Below are 25,013 nucleotides of genomic sequence, written 5' to 3'. Positions count from 1 at the left end.
ACACAAAGGGACGCAACACCAGGGCTGCCCTGATGACACCTCAGGGGGCTCTGCACACACAAAGGGACGCAACACCAGGGCTGCCCTGATGACACTTCAGGGGGCTCTGCACACACAAAGGGACACGACACCAGGGCTGCCCTGATGACACTTCAGGGGGCTCTGCACACACAAAGGGACGCGACACCAGGGCTGCCCTGATGACACTTCAGGGGGCTCTGCACACACAAAGGGACACGACACCAGGGCTGCCCTGATGAGACTTCAAGGGGCTCTGCCTGCAACACACACAAAGGAACCCAACACCAGGGCTGCCCTGATGACACTTCAGGGGGCTCTGCACACACAAAGGGACGCAACACCAGGGCTGCCCTGATGACACTTCAAGGGGCTCTGCACACACAAAGGAACCCAACACCAGGGCTGCCCTGATGACACTTCAAGGGGCTCTGCACACACAAAGGAACCCAACACCAGGGCTGCCCTGATGACACTTCAGGGGGCTCTGCACACACAAAGGAACCCAACACCAGGGCTGCCCTGATGACACTTCAGGGGGCTCTGCACACACAAAGGGACGCGACACCAGGGCTGCCCTGATGACACTTCAGGGGGCTCTGCACACACAAAGGGACACGACACCAGGGCTGCCCTGATGAGACTTCAGGGGGCTCTGCACACACAAAGGGACGCGACACCAGGGCTGCCCTGATGACACTTCAGGGGGCTCTGCACACACAAAGGGACGCGACACCAGGGCTGCTCTGATGACATTTCAGGGGGCTCTGCACACACAAAGGGAGTCGACACCACGGCTGCCCTGATGACACTTCAGGGGGCTCTGCACACACAAAGGAACCCAACACCAGGGCTGCCCTGATGACACTTCAGGGGGCTCTGCACACACAAAGGAACCCAACACCAGGGCTGCCCTGATGACACTTCAGGGGGCTCTGCACACACAAAGGGACGCGACACCAGGGCTGCCCTGATGACACTTCAAGGGGCTCTGCACACACAAAGGGACGCAACACCAGGGCTGCCCTGATGACACTTCAGGGGGCTCTGCCTGCAACACACACAAAGGAACCCAACACCAGGGCTGCCCTGATGACACTTCAAGGGGCTCTGCCTGCAACACACACAAAGGAACCCAACACCAGGGCTGCCCTGATGACACTTCAGGGGGCTCTGCACACACAAAGGGACGCAACACCAGGGCTGCCCTGATGACACTTCAAGGGGCTCTGCACACACAAAGGAACCCAACACCAGGGCTGCCCTGATGACACTTCAAGGGGCTCTGCACACACAAAGGAACCCAACACCAGGGCTGCCCTGATGACACTTCAGGGGGCTCTGCACACACAAAGGAACCCAACACCAGGGCTGCCCTGATGACACTTCAGGGGGCTCTGCACACACAAAGGAACCCAACACCAGGGCTGCCCTGATGACACTTCAGGGGGCTTTGCCTGCAACACACACAAAGGAACCCAACACCAGGGCTGCCCTGATGACACCTCAGGGGGCTCTGCACACACAAAGGAACCCAACACCAGGGCTGCCCTGATGACACTTCAGGGGGCTCTGCCTGCAACACACACAAAGGAACCCAACACCAGGGCTGCCCTGATGACACTTCAGGGGGCTCTGCACACACAAAGGGACTCGACACCAGGGCTGCCCTGATGACACTTCAGGGGGCTCTGCACACACAAAGGGACTCGACACCAGGGCTGCCCTGATGACACTTCAGGGGGCTCTGCACACACAAAGGGTCGCGACACCAGGGCTGCCCTGATGACACTTCAGGGGGCTCTGCACACACAAAGGGACTCGACACCAGGGCTGCCCTGATGACACTTCAGGGGGCTCTGCACACACAAAGGAACCCAAAACCAGGGCAGCCCTGATGACACTTCAGGGGGCTCTGCACACACAAAGGAACCCAACACCAGGGCTGCCCTGATGACACTTCAGGGGGCTCTGCACACACAAAGGGACGCAACACCAGGGCAGCCCTGATGACACTTCAAGGGGCTCTGCACACACAAAGGAACCCAACACCAGGGCTGCCCTGATGACACTTCAAGGGGCTCTGCACACACAAAGGAACCCAACACCAGGGCTGCCCTGATGACACTTCAGGGGGCTCTGCACACACAAAGGGACGCGACACCAGGGCTGCCCTGATGAGACTTCAGGGGGCTCTGCATGCAACACACACAAAGGAACCCAACACCAGGGCTGCCCTGGTGACACTTCAGGGGGCTCTGCATGCAACACACACACAAAGGAACCCAACACCAGGGCTGCCCTGATGACACTTCAGGGGGCTCTGCCTGCAACACACACAAAGGAACCCAACACCAGGGCTGCCCTGATGACACTTCAGGGGGCTCTGCACACAGAAAGGGACCCGACACCAGGGCTGCCCTGATGACGCTTCAGGGGGCTCTGCACACACAAAGGGACGCGACACCAGGGCTGCCCTGATGACACTTCAGGGGGCTCTGCACACACAAAGGAACCCAACACCAGGGCTGCCCTGATGACACTTCAAGGGGCTCTGCACACACAAAGGAACCCAACACCAGGGCTGCCCTGATGACACTTCAGGGGGCTCTGCACACACAAAGGAACCCAACACCAGGGCTGCCCTGATGACACTTCAGGGGGCTCTGCACACACAAAGGAACCCAACACCAGGGCTGCCCTGATGACACTTCAAGGGGCTCTGCACACACAAAGGAACCCAACACCAGGGCTGCCCTGATGACACTTCAGGGGGCTCTGCACACACAAAGGAACCCAACACCAGGGCTGCCCTGATGACACTTCAGGGGGCTCTGCACACACAAAGGAACCCAACACCAGGGCTGCCCTGATGACACTTCAGGGGGCTCTGCACACACAAAGGAACCCAACACCAGGGCTGCCCTGATGACACTTCAGGGGGCTCTGCACACACAAAGGGACTCGACATCAGGGCTGCCCTGATGACACTTCAGGGGGCTCTGCACACACAAAGGGACGCAACACCAGGGCAGCCCTGATGACACTCAAGGGGTTCTGCCTGCAACACACACAAAGGGACTCGACACCAGGGCTGCCCTGATGACACTTCAAGGGGCTCTGCACACACAAAGGGACGCAACACCAGGGCAGCCCTGATGACACTTCAGGGGGCTCTGCACACACAAAGGGACGCGACACCAGGGCTGCCCTGATGACACTTCAGGGGGCTCTACACACACAAAGGAACCCAACACCAGGGTTGCCCTGGTGACACTTCAGGGGGCTCTGCACACACAAAGGGACGCGACACCAGGGCTGCCCTGATGACACTTCAGGGGGCTCTGCCTGCAACACACACAAAGGAACCCAACACCAGGGCTGCCTTGATGACACTTCAGGGGGCTCTGCCTGCAACACACACAAAGGAACCCAACACCAGGGCTGCCCTGATGACACTTCAGGGGGCTCTGCCTGCAACACACACAAAGGAACCCAACACCAGGGCTGCCCTGATGACACTTCAGGGGGCTCTGCACACACAAAGGAACCCAACACCAGGGCTGCCCTGATGACACTTCAGGGGGCTCTGCCTGCAACACACACAAAGGGTCCTGACACCAGGGTGGACCCGCCTTTGTCACCCTAGTCAGTTTGGAGCCAGGACCAGGGGGAGGGGAAACACTGACCAGAACCAGTTTGGGGGTAGGTCAGGGAATTCCCTCACACAGAGTATGGCAACATTGATAAAAGTGGGACCTTTAGAACCTCTCATGAGAACACTCCTGGACTTGTGGTCAGAAGGACTGTCCTGCTGCTGGAAGGACAGCCTTGCTGTCTGAAGAAGTAAGATTGGACTTGCTTGCCTTGATCCCAGGCTACCCAGAGTGACTCCCACAGGCAGTTGACTGACATCCTGTGTGCACTACAGGGACACAACAAGATTCTACTGGCCTCCCTGCAACTGCCCAGCTGACCACCACCAAATGTACCTTCCAGGATCTGCCCGAGCCCCACTGCCGGCCTCTACTGGATTGAGTCCTGATTAGACCTGGGCAGTGAACTCTGCTCCATTTACAGAGTTGTTTGCACTTCGCTCTCCGTGGAGCTTGCGGAGTTCCAAAAAGTTCCGTCCTGCTTAGTGGAGCAGACTTTTTCCTCACTCGCCAACAGTAAGTTGTTGCTAGACTGCTTCCCCAGTGAGATTTCTCAATGTGGGCAGTCATGAATGGTTGCGAATGTTCACTTTAAGAAACCTGTTCGCGTTGAGGATACTGATGTGGTGCAGTTTTTTGTCACTTCGCAAACTCTGCCCAGGCCTAGCCTTGATCGTAAAAAGGTGACGCATCAGGTCCTAGACCCTTGGTTGACATCAGTGTCAACACCTCCTGATGATAATGTGAATATCCTGAATTTTGGGCTTCTCATGACCGTGTAGTGACCACTTCCTGCTGAGGAACGTCTGCCCACGTGAAGGTCCAGCAGGACTTGCACTTCGTGCCTACAGTGACCATCCTCAATGGTCAACCAACCTGAAGCTCCCGCAAGGAAGGCTCTTTGCACTGCGCCTGCTCCTCGTGCCGAAAGCATGCTCCTCACGGCGCCCTCCAACGCGAACAGATCTCTGTGCGATGGAATGAAGGGGATGACTCTTCAACAGGACTAACCTGGTATAGGTATCCGACTCCAATGATATACAGAAAAAATCTCCCACACGACAATACTTTCACTACCCCTTGAAAAAGCTCTTATGGGCTTCCCGTTTCTATATAGATCAAAACACGCTACAGTATATCTTATTTACATTTTATTCAAAATATATATTTTTTTATAATAAAGGCATTATATTTTTACTTCATGATGAAGTTTTGTTATACAATTTTAAACATTTTTTTTGGTGAAAAAATACATATATTATTAAAACATGACAGACATAAGGGCAGTACTCCTCAATATTTGAAATACAATGCATGTAGGTGAACTTTCAATAATGTAGAAAAAACTTTTCGTATCCCCATCAAGAGAAAAAAAGGAATTGTCAAATCACACCACACCTCTCATTCCATATCATCCTCACCAGAACCAGACACACGTGAACACATTCAAACCTTCATTCACTTCCCAGCTTAAGTGGACGTGCTAATAAAACACATGGTAGGAATCCTTTTCAGCTATCCATGGTGTTGCCGCCAGCCGGGAATACATCGAGCCAACGTACGTTTCGGTGGATTAAATTGATTACTGTCCACCTTCCTCAGGGCCATCCAATTTATGGTCTCATACTCAATGGCAGAGGTGCGATGGGGAAATCCTGTACGGTAAATCTGGATAGCCTCCTGCCCTACAATCTGGTTTTCACGGGTAAACCAGGGAGAGTGTCCTAGTGTTGTCGCTTCATTCAACACGTGGTATTTAATTTTGAATGCGAGAATATTATTCCTGTCTCAATACTGTCGGGCTCAGCCGAAGAGCTTTAATGTGGGGATCTCTTTAGTACAACTCTTCGAACATGACAAGGATTATATCTTTAAAACTTCACAAATCAGAAACTTGCAGAGAAAAAAAATCAGCATACATTTTTCATCTTAGGTTAGTTCAATTAGAGTGAAAAATCAGAGAAACTTTGCGTGAGTGAATATTAAAGTGAAAGTTTTGCAGAATTTGAGAAGGGAAATCGTAAAGTTTGAAAAACTTTGCTGTCGAAAAAGACCTTTGGAGACCCCTTTCAAGCACCAAGAAGCCATCGAGCGCTTTATGAAATGATACAATAAGTGCACTGAGACCACGGATTTATCACATCAGCTTTCGACAACGTACCAAAAAGAACACAGCAAGTAGAAACCAGTGACATCGGCCCACAGGGAATGCTTTTTCATTACATTCTCAAGAACGTTTTTTTTCCACCTGACACCCTTTCCTAATCTGAGCACCTCGGACATGTGCTGTGGAGAGGGAGACGGCATTTCCTGAAATTGGTGAGCCAATGGGACGGAAGCTTTAAAGATGTCCCACTGCCCCCCTTGAATCCCTCCATTTCTGCTCTCTCTACCAGCAGCATACCCGCAGACCACCGGACTGGGGCGGAGTCAGTCGCAAGCCAAGCAAGTGACATGGAAACCAGGGCCTACAGAAAGTCCCGGCGGGTAACTCTGCCTTTAACAGCTCATCAGAGAAACCGTTCAAATAACTCAAAAGGTAGCTAGGACGTATGAGTGCTTATTACCAGGACTCGGGCCCTGAGGTGAGATGTCGGGCGAGCTGCGGCACCAGGGACTGCGGGCATATTCGCTTGTGAACAGGACAGTTCACTGGGACCGACCCTGCAATTTACAATCATGGCCCTAAAGGCGCTATTTGTCGTAGAAGACTCTGCCCTCAGGCAGAGCAAAAAAACAGGACACCAAAGTATGAAAGATTCTGCAGGAAGCAAGTGTCAGCAGCACACATGAGCTTTCCAGGAGGACTGCAAACGATAGAACAACTGGGATTTGAGAAGTTGACCTGGTATATGCTGTCCACTAGTTATATTGGACACCTTGCACCAGTCCAAAGAACCCTTATTGATGAAGAGGTTTAAAGACAACCTTTATTGAAAGCTATCCCAGTGGTAGCTATGGAGAGCAGCCTTCAGGCTAAGTCTTGAAGGAATGTAAAGCAGCTTGTTTTACCAGATCAGAACCTCCTGAATGACTAAATGAAAGGAGAACCACACAAGGTATATATATAAAATATATGTATTTATTTCTAAACACTCTCTAGTAACCTCTTTATGAGATTAGAGAGCAAGGCACACAATAACAACAGTAAATAGCACAATATACAATAGGCCCGAGGAGGGAGACAAACCATATATTAGGAAAGTGGTATAAGAACCACTAGTTGACTAGACACAGTGCCTACAGCACGTAGAATCGCTGGGACCCCAAGGAACCACCCAAGGTAGTGACACAGGGGACCCACGGGGATGCGTGCAGTGTGAGAACACAGCCGCATGCTCCGTACAATCCTATGGGAAAGTCGCGGTTGGAATTTTAGAGTTTAAGGACACTTAGGAGAGGACTTGGAGCAAACCCTTTTAGACTTAAAAGGTTCTAAGGCCAGCTCCCACGTGAGCACCGGAGTACTCATGTTACCTAACCCAGGGAAGCCGGGTGCATAGGTGTCAAATGGTGTTGGGAATTGTTAGAATCCGGGTTCTCTGGTTGGCACAGGTAGGTACTTGTGACAAGCAGGGAACCTTTGCTCTAGTCAGGGTAAGGGGTTACACTCCTAAAATAACCCCTGCTCACCCTCTAGGTAGCTTGGCGCAAGCAGACAAGGCTTATCTCAGAGCGTTATAGGTTATGCATTTGTGAACACATACAGTAACCAAGTGACAACACTACAAATGGACACCAAACAGGTATTTATATTAAAAATAAGGATTCTTTATATAGGATTATCACAAGACCATTAAACGATTAAAAATACACAATACGGTTGCTTAGTTGGTAGAAGATTGCTTAGTTTCTCTTAAGTTCTTAAATGCGACAATTTAAGTCAATGTACCTTAGATGCGACACGCAGGGCAACGAAAGTGTTGCAGCGATGCAGATGCGTTGAAGTTCTTGGTGCAAAAGAAATAAAGACGGGATCTTCCAGATGCGTTGCGCTTCTCCAATGTTGCGAGAAGGCTCGACTCGATGCGTCAGCTACAGCGGCGTCACCTTTGGCGAGATGCAACGACAGCGGCCTTGGCAGCGGCACTTTTCTCCGACGTTTGCGAGACGCTTCCGCTCGATGCGATGCTGCAGCGGCGACACCCCTTCTGCGAGATGCGACAACAGCGGCTCCGACGGCAGCACGCTTCTCCGTGGATGCGAGGTGCTTTTCTGGATGCGGTGCAATGCGACAGCTACGATGGCCACTATGGCGACACGCTTCTTCGGCGTTGCGAGACACTTCCGGAATGATGCGCGACGCTTACGCTCGATGCGATGCTGCAGCGGCGACACCTTTTGCAAGATGCGATGGCCACAGCTCCGACGGCGGCACGCTTCTCCTCCTTGAGTCGCGCTTCCAGCTCCTTGCGACACGCAGTCCCTCAGAAGGCCCAACAACAGCAGCAGGCACTTCCAAAAGACTCTGGGGAGCTGGGGATGAAGTCCACTGGTCCTGGGACTTCGTTCAGGGGGCAAGCTCAGTTCAAGCCCTTGGAGATCTTTTCAAAGCACATGTTGAAGCAAAGTCTTTAGTAGTCTTTCTCCTCTCCTTCAGCAGCAAGGCAACCACTGCAGGCCAATCCCCCAGGTCAGGGACAGTACTCCTCCTTACAGCTTTCCCAGTTCCTTCTTCTCAGGCAGAGGTTATTCTTGTCAAGCAGGATCTATTTTCTTGGGAGCAGGGTCCCAATACTTATACCCCTAATTCCTTTGTTCCTCTGGGGTAGAGGGGCCTTTGCCCAGTCCAAACCAGTTCTTGAGCACTCTGTTGACATGACTCTGCCTTTCTATTCAGGGTGCAGGGCAGAGACATCAGCCGCTCCGCGGGGGGTGGAGCCAGCATTGTGGTGGCAGAGCACAGCCCTATTCAGAGTCCAGGTGTACTCCTCCCACCCATCTGGATGTCAATCTCTCTATTCACCACCAGGCTACCTAGCCCTGCCCCTCTGGGTTTCCCCAGCCCTGTCACTCACACAACCAGACAGCAGATACACATCACGCAGAGGCGGGCTGAAATGGTTAGGCAAGCAAATACCAACTTTCTAAAAGTGGTATTTGCAAACACAGAATATTAAAATAAACTTTACTAAAAGATGTATTTTATTATTCTGAGTGCAGGCATACTAAACTCGATTTTTTACCATGTTCCCTGGGTCTGTTAGGATCATAGGATGTAACAATCTTAACAGCCCATTCTGGCCTATGAGAACAGGGTAGCCTTACAATAGTGAAAAACGAAAATGGCTGTAATTCACTATTAGGACATGCCACACACATCAGGGCTTGTCCTACCTAATGCTTACAATGCACCCTGCCCTTGGGCCTACCATAGGGGTGACTAACATGAAGTTAAGGGAAGGTTTAGGGACTGGGAAGTGGGTGTACTTGCTCAGTCAGCATGACAGTACCAGACTGCATGCAGGTTCTGCAGTGGCAGACCCTAGACACATTTTACCAGGCCGCTTCTGTGGGTGACACAACCAGTGCTGCAAGCCCACCAGCAGCATTTGTATTTACAAGCCCTGGGCACTCCTGGTGCACTTTACTAGGGTCTGACAGTAAACCAAATAAGCCAATCATGGAATCCAACCAACATATACATTTTACAATAGGGAGAGCATATGCACTTTAGCACTGAACAGCAGTGGTAAAGTGCCCAGAGTCATAGAATAGCCAACAACAGGTCAGAAAAAGTACAGGTGGAAGGCGAAAAGTTTAGGGACCATCCGGGTAAAAGGGCCAGGTCCAACAGGCATCTTCAATGTCGTCAATCGTGAGTTGCTGCAAAGTACTGCTGCCGTGGAAAGGAAAAGTGTCTGGTGTGATCCAAGCCTGGATCAAAGATGTGCAAAGCCTAAAAGCAGAGGGGACAGAGTCTGGGTCACTTGCCAGTGACCAGGGGCACGATAGACGAATGCCCACCGATGCTGGGTGTTTCAGGTGCAAACAGGTGAAGCTTGACTCCACTGCCACGGAGACCAGGAGGCGTCGACGATGGCCACAGTCTGCTGGCAAGCTGTCCCACAAAGGATGTCGAGTGCTAGGGGGGGGTCGTGTCCAGATTGGAGACCAATAAGCCTTGGCAACGGCAACCCACGCGTGAGAGTAAAATCGCTTTTGTGTGGACCAGCAAGGTTCTGTGGACTCCCCAAGTGATGGAGAGTCAGGGCACGTCTGGAGTAACCAGGTACGCCCGTTGAAAGTCAAAGTACCCTTCTTAGGGACCCACAAGTCGATGGACAAGTGATCGCGAAGGGACCTCGAGAGGAATCACTTAATACCAGCCCACGGGACACTCGAGGAGTGTAGGCCAGTAATCTTCAGTGGAATCACTGCTCGCGTCGGGACTAAGAGTAGCCCAAAGCACAGCCTCAGGGATCGCCAAGAAGCATATGCTGCTGCAAATGTGCACGGTGTTCAGGGGTTCGGGTTGCACAGTCCCCACGAGGGCTTTGGATCTCAGAGTAGCTGAGAGCATGGATCGGCCTTGGGGAAGCTTGGAAACCCACTTCCTGTGTTGCAAAGTCTTCGGAGTCCTTCAGGAACTGTGTAGTTGCAACCAGATAGATGCGTCTTTGGTGCCTGCCTTGCAGGGGAGTAACTTCTTTACTCCAAGGGAGATTCTTCGGTCATCCAACGTCGTGTAGATGGTAGAAGTTCTGGGATTCTGTAGCAGAGTTTCATCCAGGTAAATCTAAAGTCCTGTAGCCAGGGGTTCCTACTTTATACCCAAAGAAGGGGTGGGACAAACTCTGGAGACCCACCTATGGGAGGGTCAGGACAGGGGGGTGGCTACACCCATATCCTTTGTCCAGCTTCTTGCCAGAGCAGGGGCTACAACCGGTAGGAGCAGGACTATGCACAGGGACACCAAATGTGCCCCCAGTGCAGACATCAAAGCACTCTGAGTGCTCCCATCCAGCCCCAATACACTAAAGCCTGTCTGGGAGGTGGTCACAACTCCCTGTGACAGGAAACCTATTGTCCTGGCCTCCCCTGCCGGAGTTTCGTCCAGCAGCAGTAGGGCAGACTCGTGTCTGTGGCTGGCAGCATCCATTTTGTGATGCCAGGGTCTGTGAAGCTGGTACCGGGTATACCGGTTCTGTCATGGTTCTCCCTCCAGAAGTGTGGGATCATACTCCCACACCAGTTAGTGGTGTGGGGGTATGATTCCAAGGTGTTGGACACCAAACACGACATGTTTCCAAGCAGCCATTCCAAAGTTAGCATTTACCACAAGGCTATAATGCACTTAAGAGTATATGGTCTGGCTGCATCACAAACAAACCCGGAATAAAGGTCGCGAAGGCTGCAGAGGGGCTCTTCTCATGCATGGGCACCCTCTCACATAAAACCCAGCACCCTGCCTTCAGGATTGGTAAGGCCTGCCATAGGGGTGACTGATAGTTTTATATGTGCAGTGATATGGAGAGCTATAGTGAACCTATATCTCAGTAAGGGGTGCATGCACCACCTAACAGACTGCTGTAGCAGACCTGTGGTGTCATTTTAAATGGTCTCCCAGGGGTGGCATAATACATGCTGCAGCCCCTGAGAGGCCTCTGGGGTGCCTTTGCCATGGGTACATAGTATACCATATACTAGGGACTGATAAGGGTACTCCAGAATCCAATCTGTGGTGAACCTAAAGTACATGCAATCAATTTAGAGAGGAATCAGTTAGACTGGGGCCCTGGATAGCAGGGTCCCAGCCAGACTAAAGTCGAAAAACAGTGAAACATCAGCAAAAAATGGGGGTAACCATAAGAAGTAGATCCTACTCTCCGACATGGGACTTCACAAAAAAAATGTAAACTTCACACGAAAAGAAAGAAAACTTGAGCCAGTTCATATTGTGGCTCTAGGGGTGTTTGGGGGGACCAAGTAATACAGAAAAAAGAAAAATAACGTTAAACTAAAGTGGGGGTGCCATCACAAAGTAAACTTGCATTGTGCAATGGGGTGCCAACATAGTGGGGTGACATCACTTAAATTAACCTTTTATGGTGCAGCGGGGGCGCCGTCACTCAGAGTGAGCTTGCATTGTGCAGCGGTTGCAGTCACTCAGAGTAAGCTTGCATTGAGCAGCAGGAGCTCCGTCACTCAGAGTATGCTTGCATTGTGCAGCGGGGCGCCGTCACTCAAAGTGAGCTTGCATTGTGCAGCAGGGGCGCCGTCACTCAAAGCGAGCTTGCATTGTGCAGCAGGGGCGCCGTCACTCAAAGCGAGCTTGCATTGTGCAGCGGGGGCGCCGTCACTCAAAGCGAGCTTGCACTGTGCAGCGGGGGCAGTCACTCAGAGTGAGCTGGCATTGTGCAGCGGGCGCCGTCACTCAGAGTGCACTTACATTGTGTAGCGTGGGCGCCGTCACTCACAGTGAGCTTGCCTTGTGCAGCGGGGGCGCCGTCACTTAAAGTAAACTTGTGTCGGGGGTGCCGTCACTCAGACTGATCTTGCATTGTGCAGCGGGGGCGCCATCACTCAGAGTATGCTTGCATTGTGCAACGGGGGCGCCGTCACTCAAAGCGAGCTTGCATTGTGCAGCAGGGGCGCAGTCACTCAAAGCGAGCTTGCATTGTGCAGCTGGGGCGCCATCACTCAAAGCGAGCTTGCATTGTGCAGCGGGGGCGCCGTCACTCAAAGCGAGCTTGCATTGTGCAGCGGGGGCGCCGTCACTCAAAGCGAGCTTGCACTGTGCAGCGGGGGCAGTCACTCAGAGTGAGCTGGCATTGTGCAGCGGGTGCAGTCACTCAAAGCGAGCTTGCATTGTGCAGCGGGCGCCGTCACTCAGAGTGCGCTTACATTGTGTAGCGTGGGCGCCGTCACTCACAGTGAGCTTGCCTTGTGCAGCGGGGGCGCCGTCACTTAAAGTAAACTTGTATCGGGGGTGCCGTCACTCAGACTAATCTTGCATTGTGCAGCCGGGGCGCCATCACTCAGAGTATGCTTGCATTGTGCAACGGGGGCGCCGTCACTCAAAGTGAGCTTGCATTGTGCAGCAGGGGCGCCGTCACTCAAAGTGAGATTGCATTGTGCAGCGGGCGCAGTCACTCAAAGCGAGCTTGCATTGTGCAGCGGGCGCAGTCACTCAAAGCGAGCTTGCATTGTGCAGCGGGGGCGCCGTCACTCAAAGCGAGCTTGCATTGTGCAGCAGGGGCGCCGTCACTCAAAGCGAGCTTGCATTGTGCAGCGGGGCGCCGTCACTCAAAGCGAGCTTGCATTGTGCAGCGGGGGCAGTCACTCAGAGTGAGCGTGCATTGTGCAGCGGGGGCAGTCACTCAGAGTGAGCTCGCATTGTGCAGTACCCTTTAGTAAAGTGACACATATCTCAATCCATTTACCATGAAGCACAAAGGCGGTCTCCGCCCTTTATATACAAACGACCATAGAGTCCACTCCAATGAGGGCTCCTTGTAAAAACCTGTGGCTTGTTGGCATCTTTCATCTACCTATGTACATATGACGTCACCTCTGGGTTTACTCGAGGACCCTGAACTAATATCGAACCATTCTACACAATCAGAGGCTTTGGTTTTGTGTATAATGTGTGTATATGTTGACGTATGACGTCACATGAATCTATACATTGTAAGGCTACTGTAAGCGTTGGCGCCCCCTCTTTAGTTTCGGGACACCCAGTACGGGGGCACCCTAGGTCACTACCAGGTTTCCCTCAAACACGTCCTTGGCGTTGAAAGGGTCACGGGGGCTTGAGGTGACCCCCCCCCCCCCCCCCCCGCGCCCCTCCCGTCAGCTCCCATGATAAAAGTGTCAGTGCTCTGGGCAGCGCGTGAGCTATCCATGGTGCTGACCTCACAGTATCCATTAACCCCTTCTGTGCTGGGAGAGATTCCCCGATCGGACTCGAACGAGGCCGGGCACTTGTACAAAAACAGTTGTGGCCATAACTGTGTGGCCGATAATGGCGAGTTGATCAGACTTTGTTTTTACCCTTTCACACTCTTGAAGTATTAGTAAGGTGTTGCCCCTTTGTCCAGTTAATAAGCCTGGTTGGACATTCCATCTTCATTGTGATAGTCAAGCTTGTTTTATCTGAATCTTTCACACGTCCTCCCAACAGCTGGGCTGTGACTCGCAACGCCAAATACCCCGTATTCTGGACAGGAAACCACGCGCGCAGGCTGAGCTCTGACCCCGCGAGGTGGCCCCTGCATCTCACAGGCCTCGCAGCTGCGAGCTTTGAGACATCCACAATCAGACACCCTCAACGTATAACTCACATTTATAAGTGCATCTTAGGAGCCATTCATATGGGTTGGGCGTGATATTCTGTTCGGCCAGCGGAATTGGCGGGATTTTGGCCACTAGTACATGGAGTTCTGGTCAAATTCCACCAATAGCCATGTGGCAGAATTTTTCTCCTGCAATGCTCCAGAATGCGGGAGCTTGCGAGTGAGATTTGGTGTCCCCTAGCGTGATTTTCTAACGCGGGCGGTCACTGGCATTCACGAGCAGCCGTGGTCAGTGAGATGCAGTTTGAGCAGATCTGCTGCCGTTCGAGTAGATTTTCTACTCGAACGGCAGTAGACTCAGCTCGAATGGCTGCGCGCTCTGGCTAATTTTCACTATATTGCACCACGAGATGCATATTTCTCCCCCATTGATGGAATTAACTCTGGGGAAGTCCGCATAGTGAAACTGCGAGTTCCGCCCACCTCCACTGATTTTACATATTTTATATAGCACTGCTCGCTGCCTGATGATTTCAAAGCACTGTACGAGTCAAATAAAGTATCAGGGATTGTAGGCATTCTTGCTTCAACCGAACGCAGGACTTGCCTTGTGTCTGGCACGACGCACTCACAGTCGTAAAACAAGCCTTTCTTGCTGCAACGCACGTCTGCCGGTTACACTCACAAAGTGCGTGCTCTGCGCAGTTAAGTTCGATGTCAGTTCCGAAGGCGCTGTGTGCATCAGGACCCCGGTGCTCTAGTCCCCCTGCCACCTTTCCAGCTGTGCTAAGGAAGGGAGGGGCGCTGCCCCAGCCCCTCCCCCATTCTTAGCTGTTAATTGCCCAGACACCGCCTCGAAGGTTACACGGCAGACGGTTTAGGAGCCCGGAAGCCGCCCATAGCATTAAAAGTTTACAGCCCCGGATAGAATAATTCAGGAGAAAAACAACAGGAACAGCTGTTCTGCGCAATCAGAGCAAACATTTATCGGCGTCGGGAGGCGCAGCGCAGCCCCTGCGCACCGGAACGATGCGCACGGCCGGCCAGGAGTGTGTTTAAAAGAGAATGGATTGCCGGCTGACAGCAGGCCCGGCGGCTCTTCGGGGGGCCGGGGTGCAGCCGTGAATACATTACCCCGCCGGAGCCTCCTCCTCCGGGGAGCCTGGGGGGTGCTGGGGCGAGCTGGGCTGGGAGGGGCTGGGGAGGGGGGGGGGGGGGGTGGTTTTGTGTGTGAGAGAGGGAGTAGAGAGGGGCCCCCATCCCCCGCCAGGACCTGACACAGAAGTCGCCAAGAACCCATGCCCTTTAGTTACTACACCACACCATCCCACGTGGCACCCCCGGTGCGTGTGGTCTATAGATGCACACGTGTCAGCCTGGCGGCAGCGGTGACCCGCACGGCTCCGCTGTCTTCTTTCTCTTTATGGAGCGCCTCCAACTTGTCTTCAATGCGCACTGCACTCTCACGCATTCAGCGGAGCCCCTGTTTCGCCCCCTACACTGCTACATGCCTCGCATTCCGCCGTGGTGCTGCTGTGCGGTTTGTGCAATGAATTCACCATCCTGGTGAGCACACAGCAGCAGCGCACACTGGTCACGTGTGTGGGTCTGTCACTGACCACAACCCAGCTCGCCATCTCGCTCCACGTTTCCCGGGCTTGGCATACTCTCCACAACCAAGGCCTTCTGGGCGCTGTAGCCATGAGACTGGTGCCCCCGCACCAGATGCCGTGTGTCCTGGAGCCGGGGAGGGAGGCGGCCCCTGAAAGCCCATCGCTGGTTTCTGATGGGGCTTGGGGGCCTTCTCTCTTGATAAGCAGAGTATGATCGATTCATACCGAAGGGGCTGGGGCCACTGTCATTGCAGAAGCCCGGGCGGCTCTGAATTGTGACAGCCCGCAGGAGAGTGAGGGTTAGTAGTCAGTGTGGTGCGGTCACTGGCAGCGCTAGCAGGGGTGTCGGCTGCTGTGGTCTCCTGAAGAGAGCATTGGCATTTTTTTTTTACAAATTAATTAAGCAGCTAGGTTACAGTTTTTGTAGTACATTCACCACATGACCATAGCCCTGATCACCTTGAAAAAGGAGGGTCGAGCCCTGGGGTGGGGAGGGGGGTATCTAAGAATGCCCAACAGCCTCAATGCCCTCTTTCTTGGGGCAATTACACCTTGACTTCCGATTAGCTCCTGACTGAGACGAGTTCCAGGTGATCGGGTTTGACAACCTTACAGTCTCAGTGCAGACATCATACACCCAGGATCTGGAACAACATCCCTGTATCCACCAGGACCGCCCCAACATCTGTGCACCCAGGATCTGGAACAACATCCCTGTTTCCACCAGGACCAGCCCAGCGTCTGTGCACCCAGGATCTGGAACAACATCCCTGTATCCACCAGGACCGCCCCAGCATCTGTGCACCCAGGGTCTGGAAGAACATCCCTGTACCCATCAGGACCGCCCCAACATCTGTGCACCCAGGATCTGGAACAACATCCCTGTTTCCACCAGGACCAGCCCAGCGTCTGTGCACCCAGGATCTGGAACAACATCCCTGTATCCACCAGGACCGCCCCAGCATCTGTGCACCCAGGGTCTGGAAGAACATCCCTGTACCCATCAGGACCGCCCCAGCATCTGTGCACTCAGGATCTGGAAGAACATCCCTGTATCCACCAGGAACGCCCCATCATCTATGCACCCAGGATCTGGAACAACATCCCTGTATCCACCAGGACCGCCCCATCATCTATGCACCCAGGATCTGGAACAACATCCCTGTATCCACCAGGACCGCCCCAGCATCTGTGCACTCAGGATCTGGAACATCCCTGTATACATCAGGACCGCCCCAACATCTGTGCACCCAGGATCTGGAACAACATCCCTGTATCCACCAGGACCGCCCCAGCATCTGTGCACCCAGGGTCTGGAAGAACATCCCTGTACCCATCAGGACCGCCCCAGCATCTGTGCACTCAGGATCTGGAAGAACATCCCTGTATACATCAGGACCGCCCCACCATCTGTGCACCCAGGATCTGGAACAACATCCCTGTATCCACCAGGAACGCCCCATCATCTATGCACCCAGGATCTGGAACAACATCCCTGTATCCACCAGGAACGCCCCATCATCTATGCACCCAGGATCTGGAACAACATCCCTGTATCCACCAGGACCGCCCCAGCATCTGTGCACTCAGGATCTGGAACAACATCCCTGTTTCCACCAGGACCAGCCCAGCATCTGTGCACCCAGGATCTGGAACAACATCCCTGTATCCACCAGGACCGCCCCAGCATCTGTGCACCCAGGGTCTGGAAGAACATCCCTGTACCCATCAGGACCGCCCCAGCATCTGTGCACTCAGGATCTGGAACAACATCCCTGTATACATCAGGACCGCCCCACCATCTGTGCACCCAGGATCTGGAACAACATCCCTGTTTCCACCAGGACCGGCCCAACATCTGTGCACCCAGGATCTGGAACAACATCCCTGTATCCACCAGGACCGCCCCAGCATCTGTGCACCCAGGGTCTGGAAGAACATCCCTGTACCCATCAGGACCGCCCCAGCATCTGTGCACTCAGGATCTGGAAGAACATCCCTGTATACATCAGGACCGCCCCACCATCTGTGCACCCAGGATCTGGAACAACATCCCTGTATCCACCAGGAACGCCCCATCATCTATGCACCCAGGATCTGGAACAACATCCCTGTATCCACCAGGAACGCCCCATCATCTATGCACCCAGGATCTGGAACAACATCCCTGTATCCACCAGGACCGCCCCAGCATCTGTGCACTCAGGATCTGGAACAACATCCCTGTTTCCACCAGGACCAGCCCAGCATCTGTGCACCCAGGATCTGGAACAACATCCCTGTATCCACCAGGACCGCCCCAGCATCTGTGCACCCAGGGTCTGGAAGAACATCCCTGTACCCATCAGGACCGCCCCAGCATCTGTGCACTCAGGATCTGGAACAACATCCCTGTATACATCAGGACCGCCCCACCATCTGTGCACCCAGGATCTGGAACAACATCCCTGTTTCCACCAGGACCGGCCCAACATCTGTGCACCCAGGATCTGGAACAACATCCCTGTTTCCATCAGGACCATCCCAGCATCTGTGCACCCAGGATCGGGAACAACATCCCTGTACCCATCAGGACCGCCCCAACATCTGTGCACCCAGGATCTGGAACAACATCCCTGTTTCCATCAGGACCATCCCAGCATCTGTGCACCCAGGATCGGGAACAACATCCCTGTACCCATCAGGACCGCCCCAACATCTGTGCACCCAGGATCTGGAACAACATCCCTGTTTCCATCAGGACCATCCCACCATCTGTGCACCCAGGATCTGGAACAACATCCCTGTACCCATCAGGACCGGCCCAGCATCTGTGCACTCAGGATCTGGAACATCATCCCTGTTTCCACCAGGACCGGCCCAGCGTCTGTGCACCCAGGATCTGGAACAACATCCCTGTATACATCAGGACCGCCCCAGCATCTGTGCACCCCTGTATCTGGAACAACATCCCTGTATCCATCAGGACCGCCAAACACTGCTGCAAACTAGGGGAAAGTTGAGAACCATCCTCTTAAAAGATCACTACGTCACGATGCAGTAACAGCGCCACACCCAGCGTCCTCTGCTGTCACTGGTTGGCTTTATGCTGGTCTTTGACTACGTACAGCGCTCCGCGGCCTCCGGGGAGGTCCATCCTACAGAAATACCACCCACATACAAACAGTGCATACGATATTAGCACGAGGCGCGAGTAAAGTTTCAATCGAGTCATGAGCAGACCTTGCGATGACGTCTCGGTGCGAACATTGCATGCGGATGAGTGCTGTATAGCCGCCTCTACCCCTATTATGAATGAGTAAAGTGCTTAAGACGCACCGCTCCGTAGAGCACTACACCCCGGTGCACCCATCCCACATCCGCGCCTCGTGATGAGCCACCCTTCGCCTCACCCTTCACGGGGTCTTTGGTGCGTACGCTGTATGCACCCCGCTGCCTCTTGGCGAGGCTCACTCTGTACAATCACCACACATACGTACCCGCATTCCTGACCAAGCAGTCAACATTTCACCTGTGTCTAATTCTGATGAACTAACGCCACACCTTCCTCTGGGCATTGGTTTACAAAATAAACTTTGCATCGTCACCGTAGGTACCACCCGGTCCAATAAACGAATGCCAGGCAGATGTAGGAATATAATATATATGTATATATATATATATATATATATATATATATATATATATATATATATATATATATATATATATATATATTCAAAAAAAGGTGTTAAAGTGACATTAAAGTTTGGTATGATAATATCTTACTTTGCATTAAAAAAAAAAACTCAAATTCACGGAAAAAGCTAAAGGTTAAGGTGATGCTAAAGTCCGGTGAAAGTGTCCGTGTAAATAGAGCATTTTAAACAAACAGAAAACACTCAAAGTCACCAATCTCCGCTCTTTCTGCAGGAGGCGGAGAATGCACCGGAGGGCACGTGTCTCTGTTCTTCCACACTCCCAGCGAAGCTCACACGCACGGACACCACCCAGTCCAGGCGCAGGAGTGGAAAGAGACACAGCCACACCCGCTGGCGCGGCAGCAGAACCGCGATTAAAAAACAAACACGGCTATGAAACACGGTCACCAGAATATTGTGACGGTAAGTCTATATAGCTACGTATATGTTTACTTTATTTCACTCCTCACACTTGTCGTTTGGCGATATATGTCGTCAAGGTACGTAGATGTTGAGAGCAGAACTTTAAATCGAAGTACCCCGTGCTGGTTGTCAACATTTTGCCCACAAAACATTTACAAGCCGATATTTTCATATTTGTATACTCGAGGTTCTCGAACAGAAGCTCCGAAACACGCGCCAAAAGGAAGCAGAGCCTCATTTCCGAGCCCCCGCTGCAGCGGAAGATGAAGACGTAAAGCCGGAGGGAGTAAAATCCGGTGAAACGAACGGAGGAGGCGTCGCTGCCCGGAATGAAAGGATGGACTCTCGGCTGGCGCAGGGACGGCCCAAAGCGCGCGACATCACGGTCACCCTGTCCAAAAGTATCGATGCCTTGACGCCAAACATCCCACACTAAGCCTCACGACAATAATTTGGTATAAATTCTAATCGGCAAAATGAGTATTTTTCCAAGCGCCTAGTGGTGGTCCAAGCCCGTCACCGAAGCTCCGCGGGCGATTTCACGCCATGCCCCGCTTTAAAGTAATGTCAAGGCTCGGAGAGCGGACTTCAAAAGGCAGAAATCCACTTACGCTCCTGACATCAAACGCCACCAGGACCCACCCCCCTCACCCACCCACCGGAACATCGGATTCTGACGTGAGCGGCTTATCGGCTTCCGCAGCCGGGACTTGGGAGGGCTGGGTGGCCGCACGCCCACACCACGAGCCGCCACCTGCAGTCTATGGGGAGGTCTGGCCTTGGTGTGGTGCCCACCTTCACCAGCTCACACATACATGCCTGACACGGAGCTGCTGTTTCTCCATTCCTCCTTCTCACACCTGGCGGCCAAGGCTTGGAACGACCTCCCCTGCACCTCAGGACCCCCGCACCCCAGGACCCCCGCACCCCAGGACCCCCGCATCACTCCGGGAATTCAGGAAAGGACTCGAGGCCTGGCCGTTCGAAGGAACACTTCAGCTCGAAGCAGCTAACAACCCCAGCGCCTTGAGACCCTCACGGGTGATATGCTGCGCTTTATAAATCCAGATTCCAAAATCAGGATGTGCCCGCGTGACAACACGTAAGATTCTACGGCGACAGATGCACCTCGGAAATCCCAAGGCAGGCACCCATTCATAAGGCCTGACGTGGCCTCCCACTAGTCTCCTATGTAAAAAGGAGAGACAAGTTGTTGTAGCCAAGGGAGTAGGGTACTCTTGACAAGTAAAACAAATATTCCCTTGGGATGTGGAAAGAACAGGGACAGGATACAAGGTTCAACTCGCAACTAAGACGTACCTCACAGGGCGCACAATAAAACAGCTCATCAAGGAAAATCCCACCTAATATTTGAATCAATTCCTAAATAACACTGAAGTTATTACAAAACTATTATTAAAAAAACTGGTTACAATGTTAACATTTCAATACACATCCTATATATCACACTTTTATGCAAAACAATTGATAAAAATAATTCATAAAAACAATTCATAAAGAATACCAAATGACATATAATACAATGAGTTTACACGATATGCCATGAAATGAAAAGAGAACAGGGATTAGACGGCATACTTTGTCTTTCAAAAAACATATCCTATGGGACAGTTTAGAAACCTGGCCTGGATACACTCGTTCGTTTCGTATCTGCAGGTCCAAATCTCCCCTTGGATACGCACAGTGATGCGTCGACGCGTTTCGATGGGTTTCATTATTAGTCCATCTTTATCACGACAATAGTTAATCCGTTTCTCTCTATATTCCTTATTGTATAGCTTGGTTTACATGCCCTTTTGAGTCAAAAAGTCTTATAGGTACGTTCAGTTCTTCTAGTGATTATATCTGTTTTCTGTTTGAATTTTCATCAGTTAATGCAGATACTCTGTTTAGTGTGATCGATGTACTTGTGCGATTCTAGCTCTCCTTATGGCCAACCCGAGGCGTCACTTGAATTTCCTGCCGAGTGGCTACTATATTTAAGTGCCTTGTTTACGTATTCACTTTCTTGTGCGCGCTCTAGTCTCCGTTCATGAGAGTAGAGGTTTATTTTTAATTTCTGCACCTCCTCTCACTTGTTGCACGGGGGTACCCGCCAACGAAGAGGAGAAATCTCTCGATGATTCCCTGCAGTCAAAGAGTGCAACAAGCGAGAGGAGGTGCAGAAATAAAAAAAATTAAAAAACCTCTACTGGGCAGAGAGGGCATGGCTGTCCAGGAGGCACCACCATAGAACCAGCCCTCAAGAAAGGACCAGCAGCATGGACAATCTGGGCTTCCTGCTTCTGTGGTGACAGCAGAGTCCCTCATACGGTGCTCCAGTCCTCACTGGTCTCACAACCCCAGACGTCAGACTATATGTACATCTCGCGGACCAGTGACATCCACGTCAGCAGCCACGTACAAGGTGGTCTCAGAACTCCAGATGTAAGACCATATGTACATCTCATGGACCAGTGACATCTGCGTCACATCCAAGGTGGGCTCAGGTCAGGTCAGGTCTAACCAAGAAGGAAGTGGACTTGTGCTATACTCCTGACCTTTGATGTCCCTCCTTCTAAGACTCATAGAATACCCTCTGGACCACCTGGAATGGGGGGAGGTCATGATTGTCCTGTACCTGCCCCTCAAAACCCAGAAACCCTAAAGAAGCGAGGAGATGGATAAGAGCTCATTCAGGGTCTACGAAGAATGAAATGCCGGCGCAAAGCACGAGGGGCAATGAAAGAGCCAGCGCCTCCACCAAATACCCAGTCCAGTTCTTCAGATAATGGCCGCCATTGGACCAGGCCAGAAGCCCCGCAACAGCTTTGAGGCGTAAGAAAGTGCCCCAGACCCTACACTGCGGCACCTGCTCTCTCTTCTGCTGCACACAGCACCACCAACCCCCAAGCACTGCAACCCTTCTAGTCGGTCCAGAGTTCCAGGAAACCAGAGAGTTCCCAAACACATCCCAGCAGAAGGAAAACGACCGCCGTCCTTCCAGATAGCGTCTGGATTGTAGCGCCTGAATGCATAAAGGATGTATTTGTAATGTGTGGTCATGAACCAGACCCAGAGGGTGCTTGGACCTTACGCTTTACTGTTGTCCAGATTTTAAGTGCTCTGCTGTTGGACAGGCCACATAAAGGGCTTGCTCCCTCCCCGCATGACAGGGCCCGAGCCCCGGCCCTCCAGGTGTTACCCACAGAAGCAACCCGCATCCCGTCTCATACGGGACTCCTGCCCCCGGACATCTCTGTATCATGGGGCCGAACCCCTACCGGCTCCCTCGCCCGGCCCGGCCGCCATCTTGGACACTGCACCACGAGGCCGCGTGGCCTCAGCTCGACCCTAACCCTGGGCCTGGCCAGGCCCCGACATCCCGGCACCACCATCCACCCAGGAGGTGAACGGACCACTTGGCAGGTCAATGGGAGAAAGAAGTGTCGATGGCTCTCCCCCGCCAGGTGCCGATCGCCCCCCAGCTCCCCCGGGCGCTGGCTCCACCCCCTGCTGTGTGTCTGGACTCCCTCATCCCGGACCTCCCGACCTCCAAGTGCGAGGGTCCGGACATCAAAGGGCGCCAGACCTATAACTGGGGCAGCTCCAGAGCAGGAAGGCAGTTGTATCCTGGAGTCGAGAGACACCGTGAAGAACTCATCCTTGACGGACTACTGGCGCTGCCGTAGCCCTGCCTTGCGAACCATCGTCCTGCCTGCTGGCGCTGCCGCAACCTTCTGCATCCTTCATCCTCGTCGGGACCTGCTGGCGCTGCCGCGGACTGTTGTAACTACCACCTTCACCGGGACCTGCTGGCGCTGCCGCGGACCGTTGTAACTTCCACCTTCACCGGGACCTGCTGGCGCTGCCACGGACCGTTGTAACTACCACCTTCACCGGGACCTGCTGGCGCCGCCGCGGCCCGTCCATCTAGAACGCCGAGCTCGAGGATTGTGAGCTATCCATCATATCATCGCATCTACCAGATTGGTAACAAGACTGTCCCGCTACCCCCTTTCCCAACCAAGAGACTAGAATCGAGGGGACCCCTGAGTCCTGACCTCCTTGTACCATTCTATCGTACCTAAAGAGTGCTTATAAAGAACGTTAAACCTTATCTTCGTGTGGTGTACATCTGTGGGGGGGAAGTTACTCGTCTGTACGATCGCTGGAGACGGCTCTCCCCGGAGACCTCTCCCCTTGTCCTCGGCCGACCCTCCCGGTCCGTCTAACATCTGCTTTCCAACCTGTTCTTTTTAAAAAGCAGTATGACGTCACTGGGAGCTTGTTAGGACAGCATGACATCACTGGGAGCTTGGTAGGACAGCATGACATCACTGGGAGCTTGGTATGACAGTATGACGTCACTGGGAGCTTGGTAGGACAGTAAACCATCACTGGGAGCTTGGTAGGACAGTATGACATCACTGGGAGCTTGGTAGGACAGTATGACGTCACTGGGAGCTTGGTAGGACAGTAAACCATCACTGGGAGCTTGGTAGGGCAGTATGACATCACTGGGAGCTTGGTAGGACAGTATGACATCACTGGGAGCTTGGTAGGACAGTATGACATCACTGGGAACTTGTTAGGACAGTATGACGTCACTGGTAGCTCGTTAGAATGGGAGAACCACCTAAATCGCAGTGCTCACACCGAGCAGACCAAACAAACATGGCGTCCTCTCAGAATTCATCCTTACCGAAAGTGCATTCACCCCAGCAGTGCATGCACTTTCAGCAAGGAGATCCTTGCCAGGCAGGAGGTGATATCCAACCGGCTGCCAGTCCCTGCGGGTAGGGTGGCGTCTTACGCCTCACTGACCTGGGAGGCTAGCGAAGCGCAAAGCTGGGTCTAAGTGACCCCAAGAGTTTCAACTGGACATGAGTCGGTGAAGTGCGAGCAGTCGTCTCAGGCCAGGCCCTTGTGTGCCCAGAGAGTGGTCCCTGCTCCACTAGAAGCCCGCGGAGAGTCAAGCTTACAACGGTAGTAACTTGGGGACGCTCGGAAACCTGCGGAGCACGACAGAAGGCCATGACTTCCAGAGGACCCCGAGATAAGGTCTCCAACACTCTTCATAAAACCTAAAAGCACTACCCTCCCGGGTGGAGTTATTCCTGGCTTTTCAGGTTTCGGGGTGGATTAAAACGAGGTTTCTGAAGTTGAAGGCAGACGCAAGCAGGGGTGGCGAGGTTTAGTGGTGTGTGTTACCACATACCTCCACGTTTAAAACTCGTTCTCCTAAGTTCAGTGGTGAGTAGAAGCCGGTTATTTAAGGTCACCAGGGGTATAACCAAGGCCACTGGAAGGATGCAAGTCTGCGGCCACTGTGCCTTCTGCATAAGTGTGGGTTTAATGCACCTGCCCCATAATCCATCAACG

At 52.8% G+C, this 25,013-nt stretch overlaps 1 protein-coding gene across 3 annotated transcripts in view; it reads right to left on the bottom strand.

Moving 5' to 3' along the window:
• Positions 1 to 25,013, bottom strand: part of AKAP6 (A-kinase anchoring protein 6) — a 799,841-nt gene that overhangs the window by 330,018 nt on the left and 444,810 nt on the right. The window lies entirely within an intron of this gene.

The sequence above is a fragment of the Triturus cristatus genome, chromosome 9 (genome assembly GCF_964204655.1).
Source record: "Triturus cristatus chromosome 9, aTriCri1.1, whole genome shotgun sequence".
Lineage (NCBI taxonomy): Eukaryota > Metazoa > Chordata > Amphibia > Caudata > Salamandridae > Triturus > Triturus cristatus.
This window is presented reverse-complemented; position numbering and strand designations above follow the sequence as displayed.